This window comes from Anomaloglossus baeobatrachus, chromosome 4 (assembly GCF_048569485.1).
Source record: "Anomaloglossus baeobatrachus isolate aAnoBae1 chromosome 4, aAnoBae1.hap1, whole genome shotgun sequence".
Classification (NCBI taxonomy): Eukaryota; Metazoa; Chordata; class Amphibia; order Anura; family Aromobatidae; genus Anomaloglossus; species Anomaloglossus baeobatrachus.
The window spans coordinates 472071509-472083526 of NC_134356.1; positions in this window are offsets into that span (position 1 = coordinate 472071509).

Genomic DNA, 12018 nt, shown 5'->3' on the forward strand with positions numbered 1-12018 from the left:
AAGATTATATAATCATAAAACAAAGCCCCCACAGAGTATAATCATAAAACAATGCTCCAACAGATTATAATCATGAAATAATACCCCTATAGAATATAATTTTTTGGTTACCCACCAGAGAGCATGGCAATGAACCCACTGAACCAGAGAGTACTGGGGCAGCTGACCCCAGGAACGGACTCAAACCAAGCTTGAAGAAAATGAAGAGTTTTATTGATCAGAGGGTTACTGGCTCCAAATAACAAGGGTCCTTGTGAAGAGTCCAGAGCGCACACTCGGCCAGCACAAGAGAAGTCCAGATGCCCGTAGGTATGGCTGAGTAGCAATGCACAGCAGCTATGACCAGAGCACCAGTAGAGTAACAGTCCAAGTGGAGGTAGACAGTAACACCGAGCCAGGCCTTGGGCCTGTAGCAGGAAGGACGTAGACGCCAGACAACTCGGTACGGACCTCCACTAGTGGTGCTTGATCCGATCCGGCAAGCTGAAGCAGGGTAGTAGCAGCCAACCAGGTGTGGGCTCTGTGGGACGCAGTGACCCCAGGCAAGGACTGCAGCAGCAGACAAGCACGACCACCTCTCAGCGGCGACAAGGAATAAAGGTTAGGGACAGAGACCCGGACAAAACAACAAAGACAGGCAACAGGGATTTGACGGGGAAGCAATGTCACACTAAAGAACAGGACGACGTTGCTCAGGCACCTCTCAGAAGGGAAGGATGCTGTGACGGGGTCCTTCTCCCATATCACACAATCAACAGAGCAAGAGATGGCTGAAGAATCCAAAGAACATTTATTCCAAGCAAATCAAACGGTCCATAACATAATCCACACAACAGAGGGTAAAATTAGTCCAGTAATACAAATATAGTCCGGTAAGCAATAAATGTCCAGGTCTCTCTGAGAAGCCGCAATTTCTCCCAGAGGATTAATCCTTCTCTCTTCAAGTTCTCCAAACAGACTGCCTCATCTCCCTAGGTAAGCAAATAGATTAGGTGGATTCCAGCCCCCCTTCCCCCAGACCTAGGGATAAACACTACAGGGGGTGATTACCTACAGGCAATACAATGTACATACAAGCAATACAAACAATGGACAGTGAACCAAGACTAAAATACGAACCTACACACCAGGATACACAACCCCCATATTCCACCACCACAACCTCTCCCTCCTTCTTAATAAGTGAGTATGCTATGAGGTCTACACAGACCTCTGGCTACCTCACTTAAGTCCATGTTGCCCAGCTGTGGATAGTCGCTTGTACAGTGGTAGGGTTGGAAGGACAAGCTTCCCTTTGTGTCCTCCTTCACTTAAACTGTGTTTCCTGCACCCACAAATCAGCATTTTACATCTCTGTCACGCTCCCCGGGTCCCGACACCGTTTCTCACTCACCACCCCGGTCCCCGGGCCTCCTGTCTCCAGCCACACGTCCTCCTCTGCTCCCTCCAGGCTCCCGATCTCCTGTTCCCGGCGCTCCTCTGCGACCCAGGACACCCTGTCTGGCTCCCCTGCATCCTCGGCACCGCTCCCTGCTCTGGCCTCCGGTACTCGGGCGGCGCGCATGCGCATTAGGGCGCGCGGGAGGTCATTGACCTCCTCTTAAAGGGCCAGCGCCCCTGAAACAGAATATTTTCTGAGTCAGGATTAGAGTATATAAAGAGCTTCCTGCCATATGGGCGGCGCCTGTTCTACGAGTTCTGTAGCTAGGAGTCCAGGTCCCCCCTTGATGTGTCTCCTTCTAACCTTGTGTCTTCCACAGAACCAGTCCTGCCAAGCCTAACCTGGTCCTGTCCACAACCTGTCCGAGAGGTCCTACCGGGACTGTCCTGCCAAGTTAAATCTGGTCCTAATCACAACCTGGATTATCCCAGTCTTGGGGTAGCTCTGAGCTGCCTCGCCGGAGGTGTCCGGGGCACGGCCCAGAGGATCCACCACCCGGATGCAACAATCTCCCACATCATTTCCTAGGAGAATATCTGCAGGTAGGCCACTCATCACCCCAACCACACATTGCTTGAACCTAAAGCCAAAGTCCAGATCTACAGTTGCCTTTGGGATACTTCTCCTTTGTCCTCCAGCCAATTCAATAACAATCCCTGGTCCATGATGTATCGCCTCTGGCGAAACCACTCGGGGATTAGCTATTGTGATAAATGCCCCGGAGTCACAAAATCCAATGATTCTCTGTCCATCCAGCACAACCTCCTGTAAGTGCTTACTTTGATGGTAAGAGGAACTCGGGGCAGTGGCTCGCACCCCATAAACCCCTAGTGGCCGACCATGAGTTTCTGAATTATTAGGCAAGTCAACTTGAAGGGGTGAGAACGCTTTCCCCATTGTGTTTGGCTGTAGAGAATGAACAAGTTGATTTGGTGCAAGGTCATTCCTCAGTTAACCAGCAGGGCATGTGTTTTGCAAATGCCCAGGCTGTCCACATCGATAATATCTCCTCTGCGTCATACTCCATCCAATGTGCATTCTGGAGAAGGCAGTAGGAGAACCTGGTAACAAAGGCCGGAGCTTACACACTCTAACGGGCATCTATGGTGCAGGGGTCAGCGGTACACTCCGGTGGAGGTGGTGGGAACTCTTCTTCCGGCGGGATGGAATGCACAAAATGCACCGGATGAGGTGGAGGTGCATAGGGGTCCCTCCGAGTCCTTGCGGGACAACTGGATTGCAGGTGCCCAGATTGCCTGCACCCATAACATCTCCTCTCTGTGATTCCCCCAGGGCGTGGTTGGAACTGTTGGGGCCCAGAATTGTGAGACGGGAATGTCATTGGCCTACAGCTGGGTGGAGGGGCAAATATAACTGGAGAGGGCCGAGGCGCAGAAGGATCAGACTGTGGCTCATAGTACATAAGCCTCCTCCATTGAGGTTGGTTAGTAAGGGCCTCATCAGCCAGGGCTGCAGCTCTATCAAAGGTGCACGGCGTCCGCTTTCTGACTCATATCCGTATTTCTGAGAGACAATTGTAAAGAAATTGTTCTATAAGAAATACCTGTATAACGTCTTCCACAGTGAAAGCGTCTTCCGCTTCCAGCCATCTCCGACATGCATGGGACATACATCCTAAACAATCCGCCTGTGGTGCATGGGAGGTCTCGGAACTGTGCTCTATGTGAGTCTGGGGTGATGACATGGTAATCCAGGGTAGTCCGCTTTACAATGTTATAATCCCGGTTCTGCTGTGAGTCAATGGTGCGATAAGACTCTGCCAGACTTCAGTTCAGTAGTCCCACTAACAAACGCATCAAGCCAGAGTGGGGCACCTCCATCACGGCACACTGCTGCTCAAAGTCCTTGAAGAACCCCTCCACATATCTCCAGAAGCCTCATCAAATGGCTTGAAGTCTTCCCAGGTAATCCGTACAGGCTCCCGGATTGCTGGGTTTACACTCCAACTCATATTACATTCACTTCCTCCTTCAGCCTCACTCAATAGTCTTCTTCGGCTACTCACAAAGATGGCCACACGCTGGACCTCATCTTCACTCGTCTCTGTTCCTTATCTAACCTCTCTAACTCACCTCTCTCTTTGTCTGACCACAACCTACTCACATTCTCTTCCCTCTCTTCTCCAAATACACAACTCCCCTTCAAAAACTTTCACACCCTCGCAGAAATCTCAATCACCTTGAATTACACTCCCTTTCTCAGTCCCTTCTCCCTCTCGTAGACATTGCTTCCTGACATGACGCAGATGCTGCAGCCACTTTATATAACACTACCATCTCTGCAGCTCTTGAATTGGCCGCTCTCCTCACACATACCAAAACTCGCACAATCAACAGGCAACCCTGGCACTTGAGTCAGACTAAAGAACTGAGATGGGCTTCCAAAATTGCTAAACGCAGATGGAAGAGGTCTCATTCCACTGAGCACTTGTTGCATACAGAGTCCCTCACCACTTTCAAGTCTGCACGCACTGCTGCAAAACACACCTACTTCTCATCCCTCATATCCTCTCTATCTCACAACCCTAAACAGTTATTCAACACTTTCAATTCTCTCCTCCGTCCTCCAGCACCTCCGCCCTCTCCTCTCATCTCAGCTGAAGACTGCCTCTTTCTTCAAGCAGAAGATTGACAACATCAGAGCAAGCTTTGGCCCACAATCCCCACATCATAGCTACTGAGCCCTCTTCCTCCAATTCCAGCTTCTCCCCATGACAGAAGATCATCTTTCCACTCTACTCTCAAAATCACATCTAACCACTGGTGCACTTGACCTGCTCCCATCGCACCTCATCCCTAACATCACCACAGTCCTCATCCCAGCCGTAACCCATCTCTTCAACCTATCACTATCAACTGGTGTATTCCCTTCATGCTTTAAACATGCTTCGATCACACCCATCCTTAAAAAGCCCTCTCTTGACCCATCCTCTGTTTCTAGCTACTGCCCCATATCCCTTCTCCACTATGCCTCAAAACTACTGGAACAGCAGATCCATCTTGAACTGTCCTCATACCTCTCCTACTTCTCCCTCTTTGACCAGCTACAATCTGGCTTCCGACCGCATCACTCTACTGAAACTGCCCTAACTAAAGTCACCAATGACCTACTAACTGCCAAAGCCAAGCGACACTACTCTGTCCTCCTCCTGGACCTGTCCTTTGCCTTCAACACAGTAGACCACTCCCTCCTATTACAGATTCTCTCCTCTCTGGGCATCACAGTTTTGACCCTATCTTGGATTGCTTTATACCTAACTGACCGAACTTTCAGCGTCTCCCACTCTCACACCACCTCCTCATCCCACTCTCTATCTGTCGGTGTCCCCCAAGATTTAGTTTTTGGACATTTGCTTTTCTCCATCTACACATTCGGCCTGGGACAGCTCATGGAGTCCCATGGCTTTCAGTATCATCTCTATGCCGATGATACTCAGATCTACCTCTCTGGCCCTGACATTACCTCCATAAGAATCAAAATCCCACAATGTCTCCCTGCTATGTCATCCTTCTTCTCTGCGTGATTCCTAAAGCTTAAAGGGAACCTGTCAGCAGAAATTTGCACTAAAGCTAAAAGATTCCCCTTCTGTAGCTCCTGGACTGCATTCTAGCAAGGTTCCTATTGTTATTGTGTCCCCTTATAGACCAAAATAAATACTTTATAAAGTGGTACCTTTTCCTATGCAAATCTTGAGAGTGTGACCGCTGGTGACATGTTGCGCAGGCGTGAGATTATGGGCGGTGCTGTGATTTTCATCAGCAAGTACCCGCCCATAATCTCGTGCCCGCACTTTCCCCTCTGCCTCCAACGTTCTGCACAAGTGCTGGCCAGATGAACCCATGTCACCTCTTTCCCATCTTGGTAAGAGGTGACGTGGATTCATCTGGCCAGCGCTTGCGTAGAACGGTGGAGGTAGAGGGGAAAGCGCGGGCATGAGATTATGGGCGGGTACTTGCTGATGAAAATCACAGCGCCGCCCATAATCTCACGCCTGCGCAACATGTCACCAGCGGTCACACTGTGCACAGTGCACGGTCCCGCTAGAGTGGCATGGCGCATGCGTGAGACCTCGGGCGGACTGGGCGGCGTCCTGAAGTATGAAATTGAGCGATGGGGGATGGCGTAAAGCAGCAGGAGGCAGAATAACGGACACCAGACAGCCCGCCCCCGTGTACGATTAACAAGATTTGCATAGGAAAAGGTACCACTTTATAAAGTATTTATTTTGGTCTAAAAGGGGGCACAATAACAATAGGAACCTTGCTAGAATGCAGCCCAGGAGCTGCAGAAGGGGAATCTTTTAGATTTAGTGCAAAATGTCTGCTGACAGGTTCCCTTTAACATGGACAAAACAGAATTCATTGTCTTTCCTCCTCCTCATTCAACTCCTCCTCCAAGCCTATCCATAAAAGTTGATGGTTGTTCATTCTCCCCAGTCTCACAAGCTCGTTGCCTTGGAGTAGCCCTCGACTCTGCTCTATCCTTCAAGCCGCACATCCAGGCCCTCTTCACCTCATGCCGACTACAACTCAAAAATATCTCCAGGATCCGTGCCTTTCTTAACCAAGAATCAGCAAAAACATTAGTACATGCCCTCATCATCTCCCGCCTTGACTACTGCAACCTCCTGCTCTCTGGCCTGCCTTGCAACACTTTTGCACCCCTCCAATCTATCCTGAACTTTGCAGCCCGCTTAATCCACCTCTCCCCTCCCTATTCCCCAGCCTCACCACTCTGCCAATCCCTTCACTGGCTTCCCATTGCCCAAAGACTCCAGTTCAAATAATTAACCATGACCTACAAAGCCATCCACAACCTTTCTCCTCCTTACATCTGTGACCTAGTCTCCCAGTTCCTACCTGCACGCAACCTCAGATCCTCACAAGATCTCCTTCTCTACTCCTCTCTTATGTCCTCTTCCCACAATCGCGTACATGATTTCTCCCGTGTCTCCCCCATACTCTGGAACGCTCTATCCCAGCATATCAGACTCTCTCCTACCGTGAAAAGCTTTAAGAGGAACCTGAAGACCCACCTCTTCTGACAAACCTACAACCTACAATAACCCTCAGTTCAATACACCACTGCGCATCCAGCTCTGTCCTCACCTATTGTACCCTCACAAATTCCCTGTAGACTGTGAGCCCTCGCGGGCAGGGTCCTCTCTCTTTCTCTACCAGTCTGTTTTATGCTGTTAATGATTGTTGTATTAGTTTTTATGTATACCCTTTTTCACTTGTAAAGGGCCATGGAATTTATGATGCTATAACAATAAATAATAATAATAATAATAATAATAATATTGCTCCCTCTGTCAGACTCCATTGCTTTTTGCCTCCTCTGTGCTCTGCAAGCAGCCTCCCCCTTATACTCCTGAGATACACCATGGCTCAGAGCTGCCATCTCTTCTTCAAACCACACCAACCATTGGCTTTTTGGGGTAGGGATCCCCATCCCCAGTGCTTGTCCGTCAGACATCTGGGATGAGGTGGACTGGCTTGCACCCACAAGTAGGTCAATTAAGGCTTCTTTACTCAGTCCCTTGTAGCTGAGGTCCAGATCGCTGGCTCTTTCTTGTAGACTGGATGCAGTCCAGTTTCTGTACTCACTCTGTGGGTGGATCTGCATTAGGCTGCGCTCTGTTGATCCCACTGCTGCCACCAGTTGTGACGGGGTCCTTCTCCCATATCACACAATCAACAGAGCGAGAGATGGCTGAAGAATCCAAAGAACATTTATTTCAAGCAAATCAAACAGTCCATAATATAATCCACAAAACAGAGGGTAAAATTAGTCCAGTAACACAAATATAGTCCGGTAAGCGATAAATGTCCAGGTGTCTCTGAGAAGCCGCAGTTTCTCCCAGAGGATCAATCCTTCTCTCTTCAAGTTCTCAAAACAGACTGCCTCATCCCCCCAGGTAAGCAAAGAGGTTAGGTTAGCCCCCTTTCCCCCAGATCTAGGGACAAATACTACAGGGGGTGATTACCTACAGACAATACAATGTACACACAAGCAATACAAACAATGTACAGTGAACCAAGCCTAAAATATGAACCTACACACCAGGATACACAACCCCCATATTCCACCATCACAGGTGCCTTATATACCTAGTGCCTCTCCGCAATAGGCTGAGAAGAACTTCCAGGTTACGGTGCACTGGCCCATTAAATCACAGCAGGATGTGGCTGGCGTCGCCTAAGGAAAGTCCTGGAAGTCCTGTTCAGTGCACGTATGTCTCTGGACGAGCAGGCCACAGGCTGAGAGCTGGAGGAGGGTCCAGGACTGCGATCCGAGTGAGTACCCTGAATGAAAGGGAAGACAGCGGCATGGGTAGAGTGTACGGGGCCACATGCCCCCCCTTCCCTGCCCAGTAGGGTTGGGCTGGCGTCTGGAAGCATGACAATAATGCCCTCATAACGTATAACCATAAAACAACACCCTTATAGATTATAACCAAAAAAAATCGCTGCCATACATTATAATCATAAAATAACGGCCCTACATAGTATAATCCTAAAAAATCCCACACAGAGTATAATCATAAAATAACGCCCCCACAGAGTATAATAAAAAAATAACGCTTCCATATAGTATAATCAGGAAATTACGTCCCCATAGATTATGAATATGAAATAACGCCCCCCAGGGTATAATCATAAACCCCCCTCCGGCGTATAATCCAAAAAAAAAAATGCTCCCACAGAGTATAATTATGAAATAAGAATTTCATAGGGAATAGTCATAAAATAAAATCCCCATAGAGAATAATCATAAAATAACGCCCTCATAAAGTGTAATTATAAAATAATGCCCTCATAAAGTGTAATCATAAAAAATGTCGTCTTAGAGTATAGTCAAAAAAATCCCCCACAAAGCATAATTATGAAATAATGCCCACATAGAGTATAATCATGAAATAACAGCCACACAGAGTATAATTATGAAATAATGCTTCCATCGAGTATAATAATAAAACAACGCCACCATAGACTATAATTATGAACTAACGCCCCCATAGAGTATAATCATAAAAAAGGACCCCACAGATTTTAATCCTAAAATAACCCCCCCACAGAGTACAATAGTGTACACATGGTAAATAATAAAAAATAAAATTTAACTTAAGACTGCTATGCCTGATCTGCCCGGTTCTTGTACAGAATATAGAGGTCCCCTCTCCGCAGTCCCTAAAGGCCTCTGCGCAGCCTGAAATAACCCTAACTAGATGACTCAGATGACCACTTGGACCAATAGGTCAGTAAGCGGCCACATACCTCCTTAAGCAACTGGAAGACGGGGCAGAGTAAAATTAGGTAAACAGAAAGTAAATAATAAACCAAGAGAAACACAAAACCCACAGACAGAAGTTCTAAGCAGGGTCCATTTTAGAAATATTACCAGTAATGGAACCCTGGGGAGACATTAAATAGTTACACCCACCAGGTGTTAGGGAAGACCAAATTACATAATAGGAAACACTTAAAGGCAGAAAGGCAATGAATACCAAACATGTAATAACAGAGACGAATAGTTCAGGACCCGGACAGCAACCGAACCACTGTTATCCAGTGGAAAGGGAAAAATGACCACCGCACAGGAAGCAGCCGAATCAAATTCGAGGCATGACAAATTCCCCCATAGTGTAACAATAGTATGTCGCTCCAGATCGTCGTGGGAGGTCTGTCATCCAGACCGTAAGCAGAGAAAATTAGGAATCTGGCACTCAAAGTAGCTATAGTATTTTGGCTTTATTTAAGGAACAATGTGGCGTCTGTGTACGTATGTGACGTTTCGGTCACTCAACTGTTCTCAAACGTACACAAGTGGAGGAGCCACAAGGGTAGAACTGCAGTAGCGCTATTGAGGTTGCTACTCTGAGTGATGGATTGTTACTTTTCTCTAAATTTCCCTAAAGAGTATAATCAGAAAATAACACCCCCCCATAGAGTATAATCAGAAAATAATGCCCCTATAGAGTCTAATCAGAAAATGTCTCCACAGAGTATAGTCATAAAATAATGCTGCCATAGAATACAATCATGAAATAACACCCACATCTACATACATAATCAGCAGTTGTGGATGTCCAACTATTCCGTCAATCACCGTGCCACTGTCAGTTGCGCAGCCGCAGTTCGAATGATGCTCCGGCTTCCAGGTTCTCATTGCACGCAGACACACACGTGAGCACATATACACACACATAGCAGACACATGGATACACCGAGCACATACACACACATAGCGCACATGCATATATACACTGAACACAGACACACACACTGCCGTATACTCACCTGCTTCTGCTGTCAGTGCTTTACTGCAGTTGAATGCTTTGTGGCGCCGTAAAGCATTCAACTGCAGTAAAGCCATAACAACATCCTGCAGCGGCCGATCCGTACACCGGACGCTATCACAGAGGGGTCTGTGTGCTGCAGCTTGAGGCACTGCAGGCACGGAGGACAGGTGAGACATGGCATAATAGGGGACAGAAGGGAACCAGCAGAAGCACATTACTAAACAATGCGCTCATTACTGCAGGGGACATCAGCCCCCCCACCAGATCTGTACGCTGCCAGCCCCCCCTCAACAAATCTATATGCCCCCAGCCCTCCCACCAGATCTGTATGCCCCAGCCCCCCCACCAGATCTGTATGCCCCCAGCCCCCCACCAGATCTGTATGCCCCCAGCCCCCCCTCATCAGATCTGTATGCCCCCAGCCCCCCTCATCAGATCCGTATGCCCCCAACCACCCTCATCAGATCTGTATGCCCCTAGCCCCCTCACCAGAACTGTATGACCCTAGCACCCCTCACCAGAACTGTATGCACCTAGCCCCCCCACCAGATCTGTATGTTCCTAGGCCTCCCTTACCAGATATATATGCCCCCAGCCCCTCCCACCAGATCTGTATGCCCCCAGCCCCTCCCACCAGATTTGTATGTCCTCAGCCCCCCTCATCAAATCTGTATGCCCCTAGCCCCCCTCATCAGAACTGTATGCTCCTAGCCCCCCCACCAGAACTGTATGCCTCCAGCCCCCCCACCAGATCTCTATGCCTCCAGCCCCCCCACTAGATCTCTATGCCTCCAGCCCCCCCCACACACACACACGCGCACACACATACACAAACACACACACACACACACATACACACATACATACACTCAGGTTTATATATTAGATTTTGGGTCCTAATTGAACTAAAACGGAAAAATTATTCTGAGTTCATATCAGATAGAGAGAAAAACATGCAGATGTGTCTTGTTACATAGTGTATGTAAACGTCTTGTTTCAACTGTAGATGTGCAACACATATGTAATGTCCCACGCCCCTGAATATTGTAAACTTGCACCATTTAGGGCTTTTCATGTGGCACTAAAGGGTGTTTTTCCTTGTCTTTAGCAACAAAATAAATATAAAAAAAAAACCAACTACGCAGTTCACAGCTGTGGTTCTCACTCAGTACAGGGAGCTGGCAGTGGCTGCTGTCCCACCCTATAGGTAACATTCTGCTCTTCATAGGCTTGGGCAGTGAGTCTGGGAAGGACGTGTGACCTCCTTATGGATTACGGTGGTCCTGGATTAGTTTTTTGACAGGTAATAAATTAGTGAATGAGAGTGTCACTTGTCTTTTTTCTTTAATAATTCTCTCTGTTTAGATATTAGATCAGGTTAGCTTTGGAGGAAGGTTGTGGAACCTCCTTGTTGATTATGGCATAACTTTATGGGTTTTTTTTTAAAATAAATTGGTAAATGAGGGCTGGTGTTAGAAGGTTGTATTATAAATAAAATATTTTTTTACTTTTTTTTACCATATACAACTAATGGATTAATAATAGGGGTGTCGGCTAAACACCCACCCATTGATAATAACAGGACTTGTTGCCAGCTGGCAATTAACAGCTGGCATCAACTCCATATATTACACCGTTTGCTACTGCACCAGAGCAACAGGAACAGCTGAGGCGAGTCTGTCTGTCTTTTTACCTATCTAACTATTTGTTTAGCTTTTGACAGTATGTAAATGATCATATTAAAAACAGACATCACACGGATGTTATACAGAGGACATGGGTGACACATGGATGTCACACGGACACACACTCGCATAGCACTCACATAACATAGGGAATGGCACGTGCATCTCACTCCAAGACAGTTCAGGAGCAACAATGGAGCCATATTTTATACACATATGTGACTGAACCTTAATGCTCAATTTTACCTGCTTTGGAGGTGGAAATAGGACCCGTTACCTTTGGTGCCCTTGTGTGGCTGCACAGGTTGCACCAATGATATGTCCGAAATTGCTTCTTGCAATAAAAATGGCAGCTACTAGAGTATAATTATATATGATTATACTCTAGGGGAAAATCGTCACTTTGCTGCAAGGGATCAGCATGCCTATATGTTACATCTCGTGGCTCTCCTGAGGCAAGGACTGAGGCAGTCTCCCATTCCTTGCCTGCCACGAGCACTCCTGCTCAGCAGCGCCGAAGGTCTGCCAGACTGCGCAGTGTGCAGGAGAAACCTTCTCAGAGAGGC